At 35.3% G+C, this 18,253-nt stretch overlaps 1 long non-coding RNA gene across 1 annotated transcript; it reads right to left on the bottom strand.

Moving 5' to 3' along the window:
* Positions 1–5,116: 5,116 nt before the first annotated feature.
* LOC149615477 (uncharacterized) lies at positions 5,117–5,752 on the bottom strand. The gene is made up of 2 exons (XR_016375935.1): positions 5,430–5,752; positions 5,117–5,372 (listed from the first exon to the last, which is right to left on the bottom strand). It is a non-coding gene; the product is annotated as an uncharacterized LOC149615477 (long non-coding RNA).
* Positions 5,753–18,253: the final 12,501 nt, after the last annotated feature.

The raw sequence follows: 18,253 nt of genomic DNA, 5'->3' as shown, positions 1-18,253 counted from the left end.
TAGTAAAACGGTCGTTGGGAAAACCCTAGGCATTTTTTCACGTGACATTCTAACTTGTTGAGTGGTTTAAAGCAAGCTATAGCTCGTGCTCTCGTTCGCTCCCTAGCTCGTGAGCTCGAGCTCTCTGACGTGAGAGCTCTTTTAGAAGCACGCCGTTACTGAAAGGGTTAGGTCTCGCGCGCGAGAGAGCCTTCCTTATCCGAATCTGAAAACGCGCGCGACAAAATTACCCGCCAAAAAGCTCTTTTATTGCGCGCCTTATTGTTAAAACCGCGCCAAAAATAAATAATAATAAAAATAAGTTAACACTATTTGAAAATTATTATTCAAATTATAGTTTTATATGAAAGAAATATATATGTTAAATATTAAAACGGTTGTGAAATAATAATAAATATCGGTTGTGAATAATAAGAAAAAGAATCGGCTTTGTTTACCAACTATATTGTTAAAAGACCACGTGAGTTCCATGACCCAAAAATGGATGAAAAATGAGTACTACAACTATACTAAACGATTACTAGTATAGATTTATTGATTCATGCAATGTTTAAAGATTTATAACCATGTAGGTACAGAGTAATATATATATATTTATTTTATTTATTTATTTAGTGGAACTCGAGGGATAGGGTTGTGAAGCCACCAGGGCTTGGGTACAACCCCCCTCCATGGTAAAAACAAAAACAGCATAGTAGCACATAAAAAAGAACAATATGAACAGATAGAAAACAAAAACAAAAACCAACAAAATAAATTAATTAAAAAAACACTAATGGACACACGGGCACACACACTGGCGGTTAGGGGACGGAAGAGAGCCAGGTATATATAGGTTATATATACATAGATAATAAAAAAAAGAAATATGATTTGAAAGGGGCTTGAAAAGAAAAAGAACAGTTTTGTTAGGGGAAGGAAGATAAAAAATATACGGGGGTGACGTCACGATGGCTAGCTTTGCCCCATGCTTTCTAAACTCCTCTCCCCATCCAACCAACGCCACCGCTATACCCTAAAATTAGACGCAGCCAGTCGTAGCCCTCAAAAGCGTGTTTTCAACATTAAAGAGAGGCTCAAACTGATTTTAATGTCACCACTTGGGTCATTTTATTGAAGTTTTATTAACAGAAGTTGATAATTGAAGAAGGGTGTATCTCTATTCACTTCCCATGCTGTAGTTATGACTTATAACATGAGTGTAAGTTTTTATTAACAGAAGTTGATATTTGAAGAAGGGTGTAAGGCTCAAAATGATTTTAATGTCGCCAATTGGGTCATTTTATTGAGTTTTTATTAACAGAAGTTGATATTTGAAGAAGGGTGCATCTCTATTTACTTCCCATGCTGTAGTTATGACTTATAACATGAGTGTACGTTTTTTTTATTAGCAGAAGTTTATATTTGAAGAAGGGTGCATCTCTATTTACTTCCCATGCTGTAGTTATGATGTATAACACAGGCGTAAACAATCTTATAGGCTTTTGTCTGGATATATTTTTAAATATTTAACTATATGCCCTTTGACCTCTTTATTGATTAAGGTCCACTGTTTCTGGTAATTCAGGGTGTTTTACTAGATCAGGGGAATTGGAATTGGGGTTTTGAATCAGGGAGACAGAAGGTGATTTTGACCTCTTCATCGATTATAGGGTTCATTGTTTCTCATAATACTTGATTATCTTGATCAGGGGATTGGGGTTTTAAGTCAGGGTCCAGAGTTTCTGATAATGCGTTGTTTCTAGATCAGGCAATTAGGTTTTTTAGTCAGGGACGACGTCAGTGATTTTGAAAATATGGTAACTATGGTTGACCTCTCCATTGATTTCATTACTGTCCAGTATTTCTGATAATGCATGCTGGTTTTCTAGATCAGGGGATTTGGGGTTTTGAGTCAGGGATTTTGAAAAAAACATTGTCAGGAAAATCGTGGAAAATATAATTTACCAATTTTCTTTTAACTCTGTAGTCGAAATTGAGACTCAATAAGTAATGTTATTGACACGTAATTTCAAAAATAAAAAATATGTGTAGAAATGTTTGTTTTAGGGATCAAGATAAGGCATTTTAACTTCCCTTTAAGCTCGGGCGACAAAAATTGGTCCAGATTCAAATATTCTGGGAAAAGCGGCGGAGTTAGGGAGAGGGAAAGGGAGGGTCGAGACTGGTACAACCCGTTGCCAAAAGAGCATCCAACTCTACTTCTGTATATCCCGAACGTAGCATGCAGTTGCTAAAATCACACTAAGATGTATATACTTACACTCTACGTTTGTTGTTATTATTATTGCTTAACTTTCGATTTACGATGTAAATTATAGTTATAAATATACACTTTTCCCTAAACAATAACAAATACAAATACAAGAAAACGAAAGGGAAATTTAACGTGGAGTTTTTGAAATAACTTTAAATTGTCAGGGATTTTTTTTTAAAAAACGTAGATGACATAAATGACGTGGAAGAGTTATTGAATTTGGGAAAAGGTTCTTAAATGTCAGGGAGATTTCAAACTCTGTCGTTATAAAACACTCACTGGGAAATGTCAGGAAATTTGATAAAACTATGAGTGAATGAATTAACATAGTTTATCTGCATTACTGTAAATGAATAACTTTTAAAGCAATGAGAAACAATGGTTATTAAAGTTATTTACAAACAAAATAATTAGCTCATCATATAAATATGTTTAAAAAGTAATTATTGTTTATAATTGTGACTTTTAAACCACTTAAAAATCAATATTTAGTACCATTAAATTTTTAAAGGGGCAAAGATAACCTACAGGGGCAAAACGTTAACGTGGGTTTTCCATAGAACGCCTGTAAAACTATTTCACCGCAATACTCCGGTGTTTACTGAAACTTTATATTCCAAGGGGCGAAGATAACCTACAGGGGCAAACGTTAACATGGGTTTTCCATAGAACGCCTGTAAAACTACTTCCCCGCAGCACTCCGGTGTTCGCATAAACATCATCTTCCAGGGGGCAAATTGAAATTTTCTTAATTAATAATATTAAAATTAAAATTTAATTAAAATACGTGGTATATATATGCATATATTTATTTAATGAAAGGTGAATGACCTTTAGGCGACATATTTTGGTGGTACTCGGAAATAAAAGTCTATATAGAATATAAACCCTTTTAAGTTAAGTTTATAAATATTTTTGACAATATTCGCCGTGCAACGTAATTAAATTTAAATGCAAATTTGTTGCAAGGCTATACCTGGCTTATATTTAAAATATATATTATGGTTTACCTTGGGGCCTGCCTTAGTGCAAGTGTAACTTGAAACAGAATGTATTTTTCTTTTTTATATACGCAGTTTAAGACTATATAGCTGCATGGTAAAAAATTTAAATTTAAAATTTCTTCTGCAGCTACGAAAATGGGTTACGTTATAAGGCCTTAATTTACATATTTAAAATTAGTTTAATATCGAAATATTGTTGTGTATCGATTTGCGTGTTTTTATTTTTTGGTTGCCCTGTATTATTTTTACCTCTCCGTGTGACGTAGTCCAGGAGAGGTTCTGTAACGGCCGTGTCTGTCTGTGTGTGTGTGTGTGTGTGTGTGTGTGTGTCTGTCTGTGTGTCTGTCTGTCCGTTGTTACACCCACGTGACCGCGTTCGCAGTTTGCGTATCGGAGCAAACGTGTTCCCAATTTCCGGACCGCATTGACAGTTCACAGAAATTTGGAAAATTGTATTTCTCTCCTTTGGCTATTCTATACTTGAGTTCTCACACCACCATGTTTGGTCTTCGTCCATCCCATATGAACACCGGTCTGGTACTTTTCTGGCTTCCACCACCACCATCTTCTATTCTTTGTCAATCCCACATTGACACCAGTCTGCACTTACACTGGCTTCTAACACCACCATCCACAAAGTCTATTCCACATAGACACCAATCTATATCATTGGCTTCTACTCCATTATCATCGTTTGGTTTTAGGATATACGCGGCGATCAGCTAGGGTTACGAGAAACGTCTAGCCTCCCTAAGGTGGGATCTCCACCAAAGGTTTTCGCAATTGCGCTTTTTCCTTACTATTATAATGGAAACGAATCGTATATATACCCCAAATTTGAAAAAAGCGGGCAAGAGGGGTACCCTTCACTTTAAACGTCAATATTAGAAAAGTTTGAGAAGATAATAGGTATAACTTTATTTTAAACGATTTAACTATTATTAATGTTAATAATTGAAGATTAAAATAATTAAAAATAATTATATTTATTTAAATATTAAAGATAATCTTGTTTCTCAACTCAAAATTAATACGGAAAGATTTAAAAAGCAGTCTATGTTTTTGTCTGTGTGTGTCCGTCCATTGTTACACTAGTGCGTCGCGTTAGCAGTTAGCCTTGTGTTGATGTGTTAAGAAATCATACAGAACCTTAATATTCCCTTTTTCCATAATATAAAGTGAATATGTGGAAGTATTTTTCGTAATTATGATGCATTTAGTACTTTTGTAGCTTTAAAGCTCTGTTTCATTTTGATATTCCAAAGATTTATTTTAATATTGTTATTTGAAATGGCTGTTTATACATTGCGTAAGCTATACTACATCTGTATATAGAATAATCCTAAATAATAAGTTTGAGATGATAATAGGTATAACTTTATTTTAAACGATTTAACTATTATTAATGTTAATTATTGAAGATTAAAATAATTAAAAATAATTATATTTATTTAAATATTAAAGATAAACCTCTCGTGCAAAGAGAGAGATTATCATTGCCTCCTACATCTACCAAGGCCCGTGCATGCGATATATTTCCTTCATTGCCTCCTATATCTATTAAGGCCCGTGCATTGCGATATATTTTTCAAAACAACAACAAAAATGGGAAGCTCCTCTCGGAAACATAATAATTTCTTTTCTCTGTATATGAAATGAAAATATGGATAATATTGCTCTCCTTCTTTAATGGTATGAATCCTTGCCTGTCTATTAATATTTTACGTAAGAGAAATACGTATTTAGCGAAGCCTAGAGAGGATAAACATAAGCGAGATTGTTTCGGAAAAAAAATACTGCTTCCACTAATGGGTTTATACTCCTTGTTACTGTTGTATAGAGTAATCTTGATAAAAGCTTAAAAAATTACGAGAGGACAGATCTTTTTTATCCTCTTGTTTTATTCTTAATAAGAATATAAAACATTTATTTTGTATCAAAAAATATTTTTTGGTGCTGAGATTGCTTTAGAAAAATCCAAACGGTTAGGCATTGGTAAAAAAGACATGTGTAAGCTATTTGCAGAGATGATAATTGTTTTACATGTTTTAAATAAAACTGAAGCTTCCATTATTGTGTTTATGCTCCTTGTTTGTTTCACTGAAAACCATCTAGGTGTAGATAACAGTTAGACCAAAAATTTAAAAAAAACCTAGTTGAAAATAGACCTTTTAAATTTGCGGGAGCCATTCTTGAGAATTTTTCTTTGCTTGTAGGTTGTCAATTTATCTACCAGTAAATATTTGTGTTTGGAAGTTGGATATTAAGTCAAATTAAGTGGTTGTAAAGAGCCAGCAGGTTTTTGCCGCTTCTTTTTGTGAGTGTTCGATTTTTGTATGTAAAATGGAGGAAGATAATGTTGAGAGTAAGGATGAAATGCGGAAGCGCAAAGCGCGGGAAAAGATGAGGGCAAAAAGGTCGACGTTTTCATTGGTTACTTAAGTTTATATAATCTTCTCGACACGGAGAGGTAATATTTTGGTTTTCCCGACTTGTTATTACAATATTATTATTTTTTTGTATGTTGTAATATGTAGCTACTGGAATGCATACAGTTACTAGGAATAATTGTGTAGGCATTTTCACTTAACGTATCTAGGGCTAAATTTGTAAACTACTTCATTATCCCTTTGATTTTAACTTACCCAAATATTTTTTAATTTTGTTTTGTAACTAAAACCAAAATGACCAACGTAGTCGTTTCAAAGCTTGGTTTTGGTTGGCGCAAATTGAGATTGGGGGGGGGGGTTTGAAAGCGGTGAATTTTAAAACAACAACAACGGGATAGCACTTAGTGCAACTACCCATACCTCAATTTGCAATAAAGTCAATTGAAAAATTACAAACCTTTATTAACGAAAATAAAGCAAACTCCGACTGATTCTGAACGAAATGTTCAATATTATTATTATTAAAATTTAAATTCTGAGGTATAAAAGGCTTTTAGCGAAAAATTGGGAGAACATCTTTAAAATATATGAATGTTTTTCAAGTTAAGAATGTACCGTTGTTGAAGCTACGTTGCGTATCCCCCCCTGCTTACGCTCTTGGTATTTTCTTAGAGTGAAATTGAATATATTATCAAAACTGGTGGCTCGTTTAACGCGAACAATAGAGGTTCATTAATAATTCGCGCCTAGACTTGGTGACTGCATGGAGAAAACACAGGGGCTAATAATTATGACGTTGTGTTATAAATACCGGCTCCTTTTCGCTCGCGCCGGCCCAAAACTGCTGCACGTGTAATTTTCCCGCCATTTGCTAGCTCCTTTTCTCGCGCGCCCAAAACTGCTGCACGTGTAATTTTCCCGCCATTTACCAGCTCCTTTTCGCTCGCGCCAAAATTAGTGGCACGTGTAATTTTCACGCCATTTATTCTAATAATGTTATACACTCAAATTCAGTAGAATAGGTGTGATTTAAATTATAAATTATTATTTTGCGCATATGTTTGAGACGTATTTTTCGTTTCAAAAATTCCCTGACTTCTCCGGCTCTATAGGTTTTTCCTGACTATCTAAAGTCAGTTTTCTTTAATTTTAGTTTTAACTTTTATTCTTAATTAGGAAATTCAGAAATGAGTTTAAAAATTAAATTACTAATACCAAAATTAATTTATATAAAAAAAATATACAAACTAGTACCAAAATTAAGTTATAAAAATACAGTAGCAATACGTCAACAACTGTCTGGGCAGGACTTCAGGGACTTCAAAGTAGATTTATACGGATGTAATCATTAGTCAAATCCTCCCCCTCAAACTTTCCCCCTCAAACCCAATGGAGATTCTCCAATATACTAACTAACTAACCACAGAAGTAAGGCTCATTTGACCTGATCTAAGGCTATAGACAAAAAACCCTCTTCAAGAAAAAACCGGGTTTTTTTCTTAAAATACTTACCTCCCTCTTAACGTTAAACCGATTTCTACTGATTTTATAAAGGAATAGTGTAAGGAAAAATTATCCTTGAATTATCCTTTGAATTATTTTTTTTAAATGGGGTTGTTTATTTATTTATTTATTTTTATAAAGAAAGTTCAAAGGTTAAAAGTTAAAAATTTAAATTCAATTCGGGTTCGAATTTTCCTTTAATCCAGGCCCGCTCGCCTCGCCTCTCCTGTTCTCGTCGTATATTTAAATTTGAAGGTTCATTAAGCTAAAAGGCCCTACCAGGTCCGTATAATCCTAAGCAGGGACCTATTCCCCTTGCCCTTGTGACGTAACCGAAAACCCTTAATGAGCTTGTGTTCCTTCCATCCATTCGAAGTATGCCTATGCTTTTAAAAATCGTTAACCCGATTTTTCTATTGGGGAATTTAGCTAGTATTCCAGCTTCCAGGATCATATAAAACTGAAAGCCAAGTTATAAATTAATGCACTAGGGACATAAGGTATGCGTGCGTGCTTATAATGAACTAGGGTCCAGATAGGGTCAAGGGTAAATTTTACTATATTTAATTATAATATTAAAAAGTAAATAATAATTTAAACGGAAATTTTTTGTCTAAAAATACGTTTATAATAATTTAAACATAAAATATTTGGTCTAAAAATACATTTAAAATAATTTAATTATAATTTTTTTGTCTAAAAATACATTTAAAATAATTTAAAAATAAAATTTTTTGTCTAAGAATACTTTTATAATAATTTAAACATAAAATTTTTGTCTAAAAATACCTTTAAAATAATTTTAACATAAAGGTTTTGGTCTTAAAATACATTTAGGTTATTGAATAGAACTTGACTTAATAATGCGGTCAAAAATTTTTGAAAGATGGACCCCCACCTAAAAAAAATGAATAATATTCTTAGTCCATCAAAAACCGTATTTCATAAATTCCATTTTTTATTATTTCTTTGAGGTGTAAGAAAAGAAAGTTTTCATCTTCTTTTACCCGGACTTTGAAAAAGGATTATTACACATACTATTTTGGTGAGAAAGAGCTTTTAAGGGACCCTTCTTTACAATTTTTAATCCTTTTTAAAGAGCTTATCTCTCTTTTCTCCCCATCTCTTGGGTATTCAAGAATAAGAAAGTTTTCCAAGGCCTACCTTATTATTTAAGTTCTTAAAGATTTAAAGAACTTCTTGATAAAATAATTAACTTTTTCTACTTCATTATCTTCCCTTTGTCATGGTATAATGGTGGGTTTTTATATTAAAATTTAGACATTTTAATAAATAATTTTATTTTTATAATATAATATAAAACTTAAAAAAAGTATTTGTCTAAATTAAATAATTAATTAATTTAATTTAATTAAAAACGATCCAGGTTTAATTAACGACTACACCAACATACACACGCCTATCCTATAATATCATTAATTAACGTGTATCCAATTAATCGTTTGAAACTCCATAAACAAATTAAAAAAAAAAACCCTAACCCCACCCCCTGAACTAAAATTTGACAAGAGTACTCGGCCTAGTCTAAAAAGCGTGCATTAAAAATTCCTGCCACGTTCTTTAAAAAAATGCCGCGCCTTTTTCGACTTGCACGAGCTGACGCACGAGCTATTACCGTTGTCATGGTTTCTACCTGCCTAACATATTTGTAACAAGAGTAGAGTCACGTGACACTTAACCCTGAGTATGTGTGTGAGTGTAGTTTTAATTGCAAGGAGTGGAAAAGGCGCCAACCAATTTGGTGCCTTAATTGTTCCCTAAGGTTCAAGGAATGCATGCCGAATGCGTTTAACTGAATTTAAGGTTTTTCCTAGGGTATGGATTGGTTACTAACGAATTTTCCTTAATTTCGCCATGACAATTTAAAATACATGTGGTCCGTGCATCCCTTATGGGGCCAAACCAAATCTTATGGGTGGACATAGAAGTATAGATGTATAGAACATTTTCGGACTCCAGATTGATTTCCCATAGAACTTACCATCCATGAATCCCACTGCATCATGTACTAAGTCAAACCAAGAAGTGATATCTAGTTTATTAGGGAGAAGATGCCTAAGTATTGGCCCGCCATAGTCCTGCAGTCCCCCCTTTCAAAATACAAATGGGGACATAAAAGGAGGAGACCGGGCTATTTCTCCTCCTCTCCTCAGTCGGAAAATATGACTGTAATTTTCGTCCTCATTCGCGTCGCGCTGACGTGCACGAGTTTTCAAGAACCAATGAGATGCTGGTTATTGTAATTTAGAAGTGGCGGGGATTAACTCCGGACACGTCTACGTTTGGACTGGAGATAAAGAGCTAGAAATGTGGATGAATGAATTTATACCTTCTCCCTAATAAACTAGATATCACTTCTTGGTCAAACTATAATTAAATTACCCCTTCTATTGCAACACCACGTAGACCTTTATTAAATGTTCAAAATAATCATGCTAGGCCTAGTTTTCTATGCAACGGTACCGTATATGAATGTTGAACACGCCAAAGGGTTATTAAGATATTAATCGATCGTGGAAATGCGTCGAAAACCTCCCTTTTTTCTTTAAAATGCATAAATACATTATTACGAAACAACACCATAACCTATTTACTCAATTTATTTAACTTGCGAAAATATTTTATTCCAAAAGGAAATACCAGTGCCTTATTCCAAAATGAATCAAATGACGTCACGGTGGTATTTTATTTTTTCCCCACCAGTGCAATGTTACGTAGTCAACACCATATTGTATTTTTACCGAGGGGCTGGTCTCTTAGTGTAATCGATGTACACGAATGTACCTTTGACTGTTCTAATGTGATTACGCGTAATCTTTAAAAACTCCGCCCTTAACAGTGCAAAAATTATTGCATGTATTACGTAATCGGTGTATAGGGAATTTGACAGTGATTAGCCCCTCGGTTTTTACCTCAAAGTTTTATTATTAACAGTGAAAAAAAAATATAATAACAGACTAAACTTTATACAAAAACACGTCAAAATATAATAAAAGAACCGCAGTTTTCTTTATATATTTATGTCTTTCCAAGACGCTAACATACTATAAATTTTCACGAACCCCGCCAACGTAAACATACGTATAAATATTAATATATAGCGTGTCATTTATTATATGCATAGGGGTTGTAAGAAAAATATGGCTATACATTTTATATTATCATAAATAAATAAATAAGATAAACCCTTATAAGTTATAAATGTTTTACTGATAACCCCTTTAATTATATTAAATTTAACGTAAGAAACGATGAAAGACAATGAATGCTTTAAGGGGTCATCCCTAAAACACTGTTTTCAATCAATGTTCATAACTTTAACTTGTGTTAGGGGCTGTTCAGTACATGTCCCTTATGGGGGGTCAAACAAAATCGGTGTGGTCATAGAAGTATAGATGCATCCAACTGAAATCATGTTACTACTTAGGCAAACTATAATTACCCAAGGAGCTCATTTTGTAATGGACATAAACACCCTGTATAACTCTTTGATACTCACAAATTACTTACGGCTAGTTAAACTTATGAAGAGTTATCATATAGACTTATGATGTTTTTGTTTTATTATGGATTCGCAATATAAGAATTGAGAGCTCGCGCACTTTATAGGGGTCCCATAGTTTTTGGCGCCTATTTTTCCCGCCGCCAACTGTATGATGCCCGGATCCTGTCTAACAATATATATAAATATATATCTTTGTTTGTTCCGGGGGCAGGGGGAGGGAAGGGAAGGGTCATCCGTAGGGGGTTAAAATAATAGAGGTCACCATGCAGCACCAGGAAGATCAGAGAACAAAACTTCCCATAGAACTTTAATCCCCTAGTGTGTTCGTCTCGCTGGAAGGAAAAATCATGTTTATTCTTTTGGATAAAGGTTATATAAAAACCTACTTTATATATTTATTATAGGGGACTTTATTATAAAGACTTGGTTGAAATGAAATAATGTGGATAGGTTGAAGAATTGACCATTGCGAAAAGGGGGCGGGGTTTAGTGTCGTCTGCTTCATATTTAAGGGTTAAAAAGGGAGTTATGTGGATGTAAAGAAGATAATTAAGTTACCAGTCTTGTGTGCACCTAAGTACGTTTTTAAGTCACTTCTAATGTCTTTGGACTCTAATCGGAGTGTGTTAGATTTTAATAGATTTTGTAGGTGGTTTTTAATTGATTTTGTAGGTGGTTTTTAATTGATTTTGTAGGTGGTTTTTAAATAATTTTGCAGACAGCTTTAATCGACTGTGTATACAGTTTTTAATTGATTTTGTAGACAGTTTTTTAATCGACTTTGTAGACAGTTTTTAATTGACTTTGTAGATAAAGAAGACAGTTCTAATCTTTCAGTCCAAGAATGGGTTTTTGAACTTCTTTAGCGAACGTCGTCAACTTTTGAAGTCGCAAACGTATAAGTTAACTAGGGCACACAATCAGGTTTCCAAACCATTGGAAGTTAAGCGATATTTCTTTCGTTCCCATTGTGGGATGCTTCTCTTTTGAGGAAATCGGCTTCTTTGATCTTATTCGACACTTTCTGATAATACCCAGACTGCCTTTCGGTCAGTTTTTGATAATTTCATTGTACGCCTTTCGTATAGCCGCAACCGATTGCGGATAATCTTTCCAGATCAGCTAACTGGAAAAGTCCTTTCTGAATTTTTCCATCCAGGAATGCATACAGCTTATTGGAATCATTGTGTGTCCCCCATGTTCTCCATTTTAAAATTCGTCATACGTATAGCTCCTCCCACAAAATCTGCCCTAGATACGTTGAGTGAAAATAACATGGATGGCAATACGCAATGATTCTTAGTAGCTGTATCAATTCCTGCCTCATCTTTTGTAGATACGTAAGAAGATCTTTGATTTCATTTAATGATATTTTTTTCGTTTTGCAATCGTTTGCTATAAGCGCTTTTGTCTACGATGCAAGATTGCTTTAAATTTTAGCAAAGTTATCAATTCAATGGTCGTACTCGATTTGAACAATGGGTCCTGGATTATAGATAAGGTTAAAGGTTATCTGTTGCCATCTTTAGTATAGTAGAGTCTGCTCTGGCTGGGAAAAATTGCCTATTTGTAAATTAACGGCGTGTTGAAAACTTTCATGGAAACTTTTTCAAAACTAATATTATGTCATATAAGTTTTTCCTTATGCCCCTTAACACACTTCGTAAGTTAAGTATTAGTCTATGAGCCACGTACCATGATGTAAACCCCTTTACCATAAGTTTATAAGATATGTTATGTTCCATAAGTTTGTTTAATTAATCTCTGGTCATGACAAACTGAATTTAAAGGCTTGTAATTTTGAAGTGAGTGAGTGAGTGAGTGAGGTAGGTCATAGATTCGAGAGGAGGTAAAACGAGGGAAGCCTGGTGAGTGAGTCGCCAACTGCTCTTGTTACCGATCATGGGGGAAAAAAAATAAATAAAAGAAAATTCTGGCTAAGAATGAATTTTTTTTTTCATTGTACAAAATCATTCCCGAATTTCAAAAGTAATTCAAGAATATAAAACTCGATTGAAAATAGGTTGCGCTTTGTGAAATCCCCTTATAGAATAGAAAGACGATTCAATTCTATTGTTATGTCCTTTTTTAAATTGAATGAAGGACATATATACTATTCTGTTCGGACATTTATTGACCGTTCCGGGAGTTATACGTCCAAAAACGGAAGTACTTTTGTGATCAGTCTTTCTTTAATACGATTTAAAAAATATAAGAACTTATTTCTTTGCGCATGCAGTATCATAAGTTTATAAGATATGTATGTTCACCATAAGTTTGTTTAATTAATCTCTGGTCATGACAAACTGAAAGGCTTGTAATGAATTTGAAGTGAGTGAGTGAGTGAGTGAGTGAGGTAGGTCATAGATTCGAGAGGAGGTAAAGCGAAGGAGACCTGGTTGGTGAGTGAGGTGGCGCTGCTGTCAAATTTGGGCTTAGTAATGCATAGACTAAATAGGAGTGCCTAGATGGAATAGGACCTAGCTGCAACATTAATTAATCACCACCGAGTGTACTTAGGACTTCAATTCTGCGCTTCTGTCAAAGGCATAGTAACCCGAAGCTAAATAAAATTACATTGCATTGCATTGCGTTTAAGTAAGCTTCAATATTAGTTTCAAAACAATAACATACTACACAGCCCCTAATGATTTTGACCTTTGACCCTTGTCCTTTTTTGGTGGGGGGTTAAATAGTAGATCTGTTAGTCGTATATACGTTACAATAACACACAATGGGGGGTCTAAGCCCCTAAATCCCGCGCCAACAGAGATAAGAATCCATCTTTTGTGAAAGATAAGAAACCTCTAAGCCTCGTTTCGGCCTTCTTTCTGGAATTGAGCCCAGATCCCGGGTAGGCCTATATGGTCTCTTATTTCTGCTCAAATGTCATATCAACCACAAGACAGTCCTATAGCTAGAATGGACCCCCAACCAACGCACGTTTTGGTGGTGTTATCATAAGTTTATAAGTGATATGGTCGCTCCATAAGTATGATATGCACTACCTATACTTTGTCGTAATGCTACTGAGAGACTTACAGCAGCTCGAGATAACTAGTTCGAGAAGGAGAACGAGGGGGAGCGAGTCAATTGAAGTCCTAAGTACACTCGGTGGTGGTTAATTAGTTTTGCATCCTAGGACCTATTCCATCTAGGCACTCCTATTTAGTCCGCATTACTAAGCCCAAATTTGACAGCAGCGCCACCTCACTCACTCACCAGGCCTAGCTCGCTGCTTTACCTCCTCTCAGTTTGTCATCACCAGATATTAATGAAACAAACTTATGGAAGGAACACACATATCTTATGAACTTGCATCAATTGAATTTCAGAACAGAAACAGAAACAGAGCAAGGGTCTTAACGAATTCGGTGTGATTATTATTATGATTATAAACAAACTACTTTAAGTGTAAGCGAAGAATCTTACAAAGAATTCAGTAACTAATAATTTAGATATCTTTTCCCTTGCCAAAAACCAAAGTTTGTATGTTGGCTCAAGATATTCATTAATTTGCATAAAACTCGTGCCTGGAAATCATTAAAAGCGTGGAATATTCATCAAATTAATTAAGTAACTTTCGCAGCCTGAATATGCCCGTAATTATTGCCTTATTTTGCCTTATTTTCTTAAAGAAATTCGGGCCCAATCCAAGGTTGTAAATTAATATGGACTATTTCAACGTAAGACGTGTGTTGAAATAATTAAGACTTTCGTAGCGTTGGGTGTTTTGGGGGGTTTTGTGTAAGAAAAGGTATGGGCCGAAATGGTCTAGGGTGAAGTATGTATCAGTTTAAGGTTATACTATGGATAAGCCTTTGAGATACTGCATGGACTTGGGTCGACTCGGGTCCTTTAAGAGCCAAAGACTTTAAGGAAAAATACAGCTAAGGTGGTTCTGGCTAGCAGACGCCATGCACTAAACCAATGGCGGGGGAATGACGAAACAGTAGTCCTTAATCATGACTAATTAAATGTAGTAATTAGCATATTGTAATAAGAGATAATTAATTTTATTGATTAATTTTAATATTTAATTATTTTTATATTTAGAAAAAGGAAGCCGTTCTTTTAATTAAGGTTTAATCAGTTATGTAGCTGTACTATTCCTTTAATTTTCGAGTTGCCCACAGCTAGGGCTAAGGCCGGAGCTCGAGCCGCAGAACCCCCGAGTATTTGTTTAATGAAGGGAAAACATTCTTCTTTGGTAATTACATTAAGGAATTTTTGGAAGGAACCTTCTTTTTGACCCCGGACAGTCTAGAGACAGCTTCGTGATTAAAAGGTCTCCCGTCTAGCCTGAGGACAGGGCCCTTACGTGTAAGGATATAACCTCGTTATGGCCTAACTAAGAAATAAGAAAACTTTGCTCCAAATCTTTACCCTGACCCTTTGGCTACTTTAAGAGCTAGGTCAAGCAACCGTAAAAATTAAACAAGTTACAGTGGGGTTATTTGAAGAAGTAATTCTTAGGGAACGGTCCTATAAAATCCTGTATTTTATATTTAAATGGAATTAATTCGGGGTTAAAGTTCAATTTGTTTTTAATATTAATTTCAGAAAGATAACGCGCAAGCTTTGAGTCGATTGGAGATTCGAGACATCAAAACTTGTATCGTCATCGACTTTGGTGAGAACGCCACTTTTGCCAGTCAAGATTTGCCTTCACCGGTCATGGGTGGACCACTTTCTTTAGCGCCAAAAGAATGGACCAGTTCCCAATTAGGACGACAGAGAAAGCTCTTTGCTTGGGTGCGAGATTCCAGATGTTCCAACGAAGGCATGTTACTCATGAATGTGGAGAGACATTGTAAGTACCCTAAGTTCTAATTACTTAAACAAAACTGTGTCGAATCGAGCCACTCCTCTATGCTGGTACATGTGTCAAGGATAGGGGCTCTTATACTGTTCTGGGAACCCCAATTCAAAGTACTGTCCATAACATTTGGTAGTAACAGCTATTCATGTACTAAGACAATTCTGTTTGATTATAAGTCTCAAGTAAAGTTAAAGGAATTGAGAGTGTTAACATGCAGACAACGCGACTGTTTTTTTATTGGGGAGGGGGCAAAGGGGGGGGGGTTTAAACGTAATGTCGCGAATTAGTAAGGGTTGCCATCGCTTCTCTGCTATCCTTGATCTTATTTAGTTGGCGACGAATGATTCTGGCTTGTTCTCTATCAGCTCCTCTCATAGACAATCCCCTTCCTCCGGCGGAATTTAGGGTTCGTAACACTTAAGATACATCCGAAATAGCAACTTAAAAAAACTAACAGCTCCTGATTAAGATCTTTAAAACACTCTTAACAAGGGAAGTGTCTTTAATAATACCTCGAGATTTTTAGTGAACTCTCCAGTAAAGTTTGTAGTATAACTGCAACGAAGAATTCATACAGCTATAATAAGAATAATTGTGCCAGTGTTAAATGATTAGTCTAGGCTCCTCCCATAAATACGCCTAGATACCTTGATTGAAAATGCCTGGCTACGCGATGATTACTAGTAGCTGTATGAATTCCAGGCTTAAGTCGTCATATGTAAGTTTTAGGTATTTTTTTGCCCGGGCTCTCTAGCCTCTCTTAGGTAAGGTTAGATATGACGTGGTTTTTCAAAGTTTTTCTTCTTATATATTTTTTGGCGTCTTTTATGAAACCAGGGGTCGCTGTTGGGTTGGTTTGGTATATAGCAAGGGTAACACGAGCGATAATTAAGCATTATGAAGGCTGGCTGACTGTATGATGGTTTAAATTTAGCCTGAAGATACCTCAGCTACTTTTTCTACCATCCAACTTTTAATAATTGTCATTGAGAAATTCCTTAACGCTTCCCATAATGTATAGTTTCACTGGGTTCCTTTTTTCTTTTGGAACTAACAACTGTTCATTCCTTTTATCATAAGTAACATGAATGAACAGTAAGTATGACCAAGAAGTGATATCTATAGTTTATTAGGGAGAAGGTATAAATTCGCGCCACATTTCTAGCAGCTTTATCTCCAGTCCAAATTACGTAGGTCCGGAGTTAATCCCAGCCTCTAAATTACAACCAGCCAGCATCTTATTGGTTCTTGAAAACTCGTGCACGTCAGCGCGACGCGAATGAGAAAAAAATTACAGTCATATTTTCCGACTGAGGAGAGGAGGCGAAATAGCCCGTTGCCTCCTTTTACGTCCCCCCTTGTATTTTGGCCCGCGCGAATACTTGGGAATCTTATACCTTCTCCCTAATAAACTAGATATCACTTCTTGGTTATTATTATTATTATTGTATTATCACGATATCGTGGCATCGTATAGCTAAGCCACTCTGTTTAAAGTTAAAGTTTAAAAAATATTCTTTGGTTACGGTTAGGTGGATTACAGTGAATCATCGCGCAGTGTTTATTTCTGGGGTTCTTCTAAGATCTTTTTCTTGGTCTTTTTTAATTTCTTGGCACTTTTACGATATGCTTCGGTAAGAAAACCTTTGCGTAACAGTTTGCGCACTTCAGGGGGACCTTCAAAATTATTAAAAAGTGTTGCCAGACCTTTAGAAACCCCCTGGGAAATTCAGGGAAAAAACAGGGAAATTAATTTGAAAATAAACCTTGAAGAAATAAATAACATTCATATCATTAGCTAAAATTGTTTTTATTATTTCTTTATTTTCGGAATCACGTGAGCATAAGTTTATAAGTGATATGTTCGCTTCATAAGTATGAAATGCATTAATGCTACTGAGAGACTTAATTACAGCTCGAGAGAGATAACTAGTTCGACTCAAGGAGAACGAGGGGGAGCGAGTCAATTGAAGTCCTAAGTACACTCGGTGGTGGTTAATTAATTTTGCAGCTAGGACTTATTTCCATCTAGGCACTCCTATTTAGTCTGCATTACTAAGCCCCCTTTGACAGCAGCGCCCCACCAGGCCTCCCTGGCTTTACCTCCTCGAATCTATGACCTACCTCACTCACTCACTCACTCACTTCAAAATTACAAGCCTTTTAGTTAGCACCAGTGCCTAGTAGACTAGCTGCGATGTGCGTTGTTTTTATGCAACAAATTTAAGCACTTCAAACCTAGAAAATTCTACTCGTATTAAAATGGAACATGTTTCCATTAAAGGTTCCAAGTTTAATTATTTTCTTTAACATATATAAACTACTAGCTGTTACCCGCGGCGTCGCTCGCGTGTAATAAGAACTACCATCAAAATGATACAAAGAATGGGTAGATTTTACTGATGACTAATATTTTTGTAGCATCCTAGGAGCGAAGGCACTCGGCGTTGCCCGTCAGCCCGTCGAGACATTTTTTATTACTTTTCACGCGGACATTATTCCATAAAGAAGGGTTTTTTTAGTTTTTAGCCGCCATTTAAAAAGATGGCAACAAATCGAACCCAAAAGAGCAATCAGTCTGTCTATAGGTGAAAGGAAACCCGTGTACTAAATATCTGTGAAATCGGTGAAACGCGCGGACTTTGTTGCATAGAGAAGAGTTTTTACATTTCTGGGTGCCATTTTTTAAGATGGCGGCGGATTGCAAAAATCTTTCTTAGTACGCGCCTACTACTTATGAGTAACGTTCCT

The sequence above is a fragment of the Phalangium opilio genome, unplaced genomic scaffold, assembly GCF_054372755.1.
Source record: "Phalangium opilio isolate 3A_F unplaced genomic scaffold, DU_Popi_V2 ptg000217l_1, whole genome shotgun sequence".
Taxonomy (NCBI): domain Eukaryota; kingdom Metazoa; phylum Arthropoda; class Arachnida; order Opiliones; family Phalangiidae; genus Phalangium; species Phalangium opilio.
This window is presented reverse-complemented; position numbering and strand designations above follow the sequence as displayed.